The 7,277-nt window shown below is 50.8% G+C and overlaps 1 pseudogene; it reads right to left on the bottom strand.

The window, feature by feature from the left end:
- Positions 1–83: 83 nt before the first annotated feature.
- LOC106736076 (60S ribosomal protein L4-A-like) lies at positions 84–5,539 on the bottom strand (annotated as a pseudogene).
- Positions 5,540–7,277: the final 1,738 nt, after the last annotated feature.

Below are 7,277 nucleotides of genomic sequence, written 5' to 3'. Positions count from 1 at the left end.
GGGCACGGCGACGCGGCAGGCGCTGGAGGGCTCTGTGCTTTCGCAGTCAGACCACTGGCCGGGCGCCCACCGCGTGCCCGGATTCAGGTAGCGGACTTGGGAATCCGCTTCTGGTGAGCCGAATGCCAGGGCCGGTGTTGCCGGTCTCCGAGCACTCGCTCGCTCCGCAGGCATTCGGGGCACAGCCGGCGAGGAGGGGACAGTTTGCTGGAAAACCACGCGCGTCTTCAGCCTGGAAGTGCATGGCACGCCCTCTGGCCCTCCTCACGGCTCTGTGTCCTGGGCCCAGACCCAGAGCACCCTAGGTACACCTTCGTGGGAGCCGGGAATTTCGGGCTCCCTGGCTGCTGCCGAGTGACAACGTGCCACGTAAGGCTTAAAGCAGCGCGTTTACCCAGGGGTCCCAGGCCAGGCGTCCCACAGCCAAACCGCGCCCTTGGCTGAGGGTCTCACAAGCAAGGCGTCAGGAGGGCTGCGCTCTCGCCTGGAGTCCGACTCAGGGAGGAGCCACCTGCAAGCCCAAGCAGGAGGACAGAACTTGCTTCCCCGACACCGTGTGACAGGGCCCAGGATGTCTGCTGAGCGTCAGCCAGGCCTCCTTCGACCCCAGCGGCCACCTGCAGTTCCTAGAGTGTCACCGCTCCTTGCTCTGTGGGCCACTGACTTCATGACTCCTAACTCTAACTCGCCTGCTAAGAAGCAGTTGTATGGGGACCAGCAGATGGCATAGTGGTTACTTCTCTATAGACACCCACGTGGTTGACCCTGGTTCAAGTCCTGGACCTGGTGACTTTAAAAAAATACACACCAAACCCGAGGAAAAGGGATTGTGGTCCCCCCCCCCGCCCCCAGGGGGAGATTTCTCATTTTCTGTCTCCCTGGCTGTCTGGTGAGTGCACGCCCCTTATAGCAAAAATTATCTCTCAAAAAAAAGTTTTATGTAATATGAGAAGTTATATGTGTGACATTCTATCACATTTGCCATCGTCCATGGTCAGAAGCAAGAGACAGCTATCACTTGTCCGTAACAGGAGGGGTCCTGCAGAGGGGTGACTATAGGAGGCAGAAATCACTGGGAGTCACCTTGGGGTCCATGGTTCCCACTGGGATTCTATAAAACCTAAGGAGAAGCATGGGAAAGGAGCTGGAGACGAGGGTACGGAGAGTAAGACAGGAAGTCGAAATACCTGTGGGGAGACGGCCGCCATCCGGGACCTCCAGGATCACCGACCGGTGCAGTCCATCCAGGCTCTGGACTGACAGCCCGTCCTGCAGCGAGCCACACGGGAAGCTCCCTCCCTTTGACTGTGGGGCTAAGACGCGTCAGACATACACGGTCCACTGCGGAGTTCAGCTGTCCCAGATGGACGAGCGCTCCTGCAGTCCTCAACATTGTCGTCACAGAAACCAAAGCTAGCTTACTGGTTTTCAGTTTCCCTATTCTCCATAGTTTCTTCTTTTTTCCTTTCTTTAGAGAGAGATTTTTGCTATAGGGCGCATGCAGTTGCCAGAGAGAGACAGACAGAAAGTGAGAAATCACCCCCCATGGGGGATGGCCACATTCTCCTCTCAGGATCTTGGTCACGCACGCACACATACCCAGCGTGAGTTTTAAGCCACCGGGTGTGGGACTCGAACCATGGTTGACTATGTGGGAGTCCAGCGATGTAACCATCACACCATCTGCTGGTCCCTCCATCGCATAATTTCTATTTGCATCTATCCCTTCTCCTCATCTTTTTTTTTCCCTAAGTTTTTTTTTTTTTTTTTTTTTTTCCATAGGGTGCATGCACTCACTGGAGAGAGAGAGAAGAGAGGGAAAGTGAGAAATCATCCCCAGGAGGGATAGCCAAGCCATAGTCTTTTCTCCTCTCATAATCTTTTTCTCCATAATTCTCTCCTTTCGGAATTTTGGGCGCACACATGTGCCCAGTATGATTTTCAGGCCACCAGGTCCAGGGCTCAAGCAGCAATCGACCATGTGAGAATCCAGGCCACCTGCAGGCCCCATCCCCTCACCCTAAAGGATGTAAGGCTCTTTCTGCCCGGGCCACCCTCACTATTACCCTATGTCCTGTTCACTGAGATTACAGATACAGGCTCAGCTCTCGCTGTTGCTTTTAAATTATTTATTTCATCTTATTTATTATTTATTATTATTATTACACTTGCTACAGGGCACATGCACTTACTAGAGAGAGAGAGAGAAACAAGCAGCTAGGTTGGGGACTCGAACTGTGGTCAGCCACGTGAGAGTTCAGTGCCTTAACCACCACACCACCTGCTGACCCATCTCTTTCTCTTTTTAAAAAATTTGCAGGGACCAGCAGATGATGTAGTGGTTACATCACTGGACTCCCACAGTTAACCACGGTTTGAGTCCCAGACCTGGTGGCTTCAAGCTCATGCCAGACAGGTGTGCACGCGTGCTCAAGATCCCAGAAGAATAGAGAAGGGTTTGTGGCATGGTCATCCCCCCAAGGGGGATAATTTCTCGCTTTCTGTCTCTCCAGCAAGCGCACATTCCCTATAACAAAAATCTCACCAAAATAATAATAATAATAAATAAAAATTTGCTATAGAGGGACCAGCAGGTAGTGTAGAAGTTAAGGTGCTGGACACTCCCACATGGTCAACCACAGTTCAATTCCAGACTTGGTGGCTTGCTTTCTCACTTTCCCTCTTTCTCTCTCTCTCTCTGGTCAAATTAAAATAAAATGAATGGGGACCAGCAGTTAGCGTAATGGTTATGTTGCTAGACTCCCATATAGTCGACCACAGTTCGAGTCCCGGACCCAGTGGCTTAAACTCACGCTGGGCGCATGCACGTGTGTGCCCAAGATCCCGAGAGGAGAATGGAGAAGGGATTGCGGTGTGGCCATCCCACCTGGGGGGGTGATTTCTCGCTTTCTGTCTCTCTGTCTCTGTCTGGCTGGCGAGTGCATGTGCCCTATAGCAAAAACCTCTCAAAAAATAAATAAATAAAATGAATGAATGAAAAAAATAAAATAAAATAAATCTTTTTAAAAAATTGCTGTAGAGGGACCAGCAGATGGCGTAATGGTTATGTCACTGGACTCCCATGTAGTTGACTGTGGTTAAAACTCACACCGAGCACGTGTGTGTACCCAAAACCTTGAGAGGAGAATAGAGCAGGGATTGCAGATGGATCTCTGGACTTTTCAAGATTTTGCTAAGGCCTGTGTTCATCACCTTGTGCATGGGAAGGTTGTAATTACTCATTTTTATTTGAGAAGTTTTTGCCTTAGAGCGCATTCACTTGCAGGGGAGAGAGAGACAGTGAGAGGGAAAGTGAGAAATTACCCACTGGAGGGATGGCCTCTCCACAATCCCTTCTCCTCCATTCTCCTCCCGAGATCTTGGGCACGCATGCACATGTGCCAGTGTGAGATTCAAGCCGCCAGGTCTAGGACTCAAACCATGGTCAATCATGTAGGAGTTTAGCACTTTAATCACTATGCCACCTGCTGTTCCCCATTTATTTATTATTTCATTTATTTATTTTCAAGAGAGATGCTTGCTATAGGGCACGTATGCTTGCCAGAGAGACAGAAACAAAAAGCGAGAAATCACCCCCTAGGAGGGACGGTCATGCTGCAATCCCTTGGTTGCCCGGGTGGGAGTCCAATAACTTAATAACCGTTACACCATCTGCTGGTCCCTCCATAGTTACTCCTTTTTTTTTTTAATAATTATTTTATTTAACTTCATTTATTTAAATTTAACTAGAGAGAAACAGAGAGAGAGAGGTGAGGAAGCAAGCTGCCATATCCAGGCCTCAAACTGTGGTCAGCTGTCCTGACCTGAGGGACAGTCGAACAGGTTTCCAGAGGGAAGGAGTGAGAGACAGGACGAACGACCCCGTGTTACAACTCTTCAGGGTCGTCCGTTTATTGTGGGCAGCACGGAGATGACACAGTGTCACAACTCTTCAGGGTTGTCTGGAAACGACACAGTGTCACAGGTCTTCAGGGTTGTCTGGCGATTGTGGGCCAGGGATCGTGGTTATATCCATGTTAGTGGGCAGTGATTGGTTGAATGAAGGATTGTAAAAGTTGGGTTATGATTGGTTGCTTTTGTGGACCAATCATGAGGTGCCAGATATGCAAATCTGAGGGATTCTAAGCTCACCGATTTGCTATGGGAAGTGGCCAATCAGAGAATGGTTTTGAAGATGAGGTTTTTGAAGGGGAGCCAATTGTGGCCTTTATGGGAAGTGGCCAATCAGAGTATGGTTTGAAGGTGAGGTTTTGAAGGGGAGCCAATCATGGTCTTTGGCATTGTGTAATTGTTTGCTCTCTGAGAAACCTGGGATATTCGCTGGTGCGCAGCCTCCCACAGTCAACCATGTGGGAGTCCAGTGCCTTAACTACCGTGCCACCTGCTGGCTCCCTCTATAGTTAATCTCGAGGGAAGCAGATTTCCACCAAGTGCCATACTCATCTAACTTCCGAAAGGCACTTTCAGCCCAAATGCAGAAACATGCCCACATTTCCACCAGGAGCAACTTTCAAAATGCTGTTTGCTTACATTAAGCAGAGAGATTCCAGGGGTGTTTCTGAAGGCCTGATGATACTGTTGTCCTCATTTTTTTTTTTTTTTGGAGAGGTTTTTGCTATAGGGTGTGTGCGCTCCCTCTGTCTAGAGAGAGACAGAAAGAGAAATCACCCCCCGGGGGGATGGCCACGCCACAATCCCTTCTCCTCCATTCTCCTCTCAGGATCTTGGGCACGCACGCACATGCGCCCGGCGTGAGTTTTAAGCCACCAGGTCCAGGACGTGAACCGCGGTCAACTACATGGGAGTCCAGCGACATAGCCATTACAGCAACTGCTGGTCCCTACTGTTGTCTTCGTTATAGATAATGCAGGGTCCCCTGTGCTAGATACAATGATGGTTTCTCATTTTGCCCTTGCCAGCTCTGGTTCGCTGAGAGACATAGACCACTTTCATGTCATTCCAGGCCTTACGTTTCTTCAGAAGCAAAACAGCCTCCTTGGTCTTGTTGCCTTCAACTTTGTCTTCAACCACCAAGTTCCTCAGTACGATGATGACCTTAGACATGACTAGAGCTGGAAGGCCGAGGCAGCAGGGCGGCAGGGCAGAGCAGATGGCATACCACCTGTGGGTTGTGTTCACTCTGTGGTGCCCACGGCGCCAGGTCTTAGTTGGTGCAAACATGTGACCTCCTCGACACGTATTTCCAAAAGCACCCTGGCCAGGACGGTGAGTCCCACCACCTTGAACTCTGGGAATTCGAGTCACAGCTCTCCCAGCACCCCAAGACTCAGCACTGGTCTGAAGGCCTGCTCACTCACTGACAGCACAGGGCTGTCTGTTATTTTTACACAAGTTGGTGTGAGCAAAGTTCATAATATCTGGTTGGACAGGAGCCTCAAATACCCGCGGGCACAGTGACATTTTTGCCAGATGACTCCCCCTTTTCAGAGTACACTGGTATCGGTAGACAAGCACACGCCATGGAGGGGAGAGGAGAGGACCACGCTCCTCTCGACCCGGAGGCTCCCATAGGGAAAGCCCTGTCCTGGTTTTTAATTGACAGAAAATTATGGACCAACCGGTGGCCTAGTGATTAAGGCAGCTGGGTCCCACGTGGCCAGCTGCGTGTTCAAGTCTTGGACCCAGCAGCTTGAGAAACATGCCAGGCACGTGTGTATGTGTACCCAAAATCCTGATGGAGAAATGGAGAAGGATTGTGGTGTGACCACTCCCAGAAGGAATGTTTTCTCCTTTCCTCTTTCTCAGTCTCTCCCTTTCCAGCAAGTATGCATGCCCTCTAGCAATTTTTTTTAATTAACAAAAAGAAAAAGAAAAAAAGAACATCAAGCACAGGCTGCCCTGTGGCCTAGTGGTTAAGAGAGCTGAATCCCACGTGGCTGACTGCGCCTTCGAGTTGTGGTCCTGGAGTGTTGGGAATCACCAGGCGTGTGTGTATGTGTACGCAGAGTCCCGAATGGATGAGAAATGGAGGAGTTGTGATGTGACCACATTCCTGGGGGAGGGGGTGCTGTCTCCTTCTCTCTCTCTCTCCTCTCTCTCTCTCTGTCTCTGTCTCTATCAGGTGCGCACATGCCCTCTGGCAAAGCAAAACAAACACAACCTTAAAGCCAAAGGGCTTCCCTTGGTTGATTACGTCCTTGCTTTAGTTCAGGTTTACCCTCCTCACTCTCGTTAGGGTCAGATTAAAGAACAGCCACCACTTTCTTTCTTTCTTTTTTTCTCTTTTTCTTCCTTTCTTTCAATTGCCAGAGGACATGGGCTTCACAGGGAGGGAGAGCCACAAATCCCCATCTCCCGGACGTGGGAGGTAACCACGTGCCTGCCCAGCTCGCAGGTCTATGGGAGAAGCTGGAGGGTCTGGGCTAAGTATGGCTGCTTCTGTGGGGCCCTGCCTCAGGCAGGAGACCAAAACCAAGCCAGTGATTTGAACAGGATTTCATGAAAGAATGTCAGCTAGATCAGAAGTGACGAACCAGGTAAGTGAGCGAGCGAGGTGTCACGAGGCAGTGACAGCAGGGAGCAACAATGGACCTCAGGTCTCAAGGAACAGAAGAGGCTGGCCGGGCTGGCCAGGGGTGGGCGGTAGGTGCTGGACCCCACATGGCCGATTGCACGGTTGAGTTCCAGACCTGACGGCTTGACAAGCAGGCTGGGTGCATGTGGGTGTGTCCCCCAAAACTTCAGAGGAGAATGGAGAAGGACGGCAAAGTAGCCATTCCCCCTGTGGGGTGGCTTCTCACATCCCCTCTCTCTGTCTCTGTCTCTCTCCAGCGAGTGCACATGCCTTATAGCAAAAACAAAAACAAAAGAAAACGGTGGGGGGGTGAGGAAGGTGGTGTGGTGGTTGAGGTGTTGGACTCCACATGGCCAACCGTGGTTTGCGTTCCAGGCCTGGCGGCTTGCTTTCTCACTCTCCCCCTCTCTCTCTGCCTCTGATGAGCACATACACATTAAATAATAAATAAATACCTTCAGAAGAAGAGGTCGGAATGATCACAACTTAGAGCCTTAGCACAGGGGTCCCCTAGCGCTAGCACTCTGATCTCTGAGGACGAGGTGCCAACTGGTGGATGCGAGGGTGTCTGAGGTGGGACGTGATAAAGTTGCTTCTGTATTTGGTGGGATACCTGCAAACTCACTTCAGCCATTACTACAGGAAGGGATTGCGTCTGCCAGGGTGAGGGAGCTCTGCCGGGTTCACTGTCACAGGACGGGAATGTAACAGGACAGTCCAG

This window comes from Tupaia chinensis, unplaced genomic scaffold, assembly GCF_000334495.1.
Source record: "Tupaia chinensis unplaced genomic scaffold, TupChi_1.0 Scaffold000628_1, whole genome shotgun sequence".
Lineage (NCBI taxonomy): Eukaryota > Metazoa > Chordata > Mammalia > Scandentia > Tupaiidae > Tupaia > Tupaia belangeri.
The sequence above is the reverse complement of the archived record's forward strand: the minus strand, read 5'-3'. Positions and strand labels throughout refer to the sequence as shown.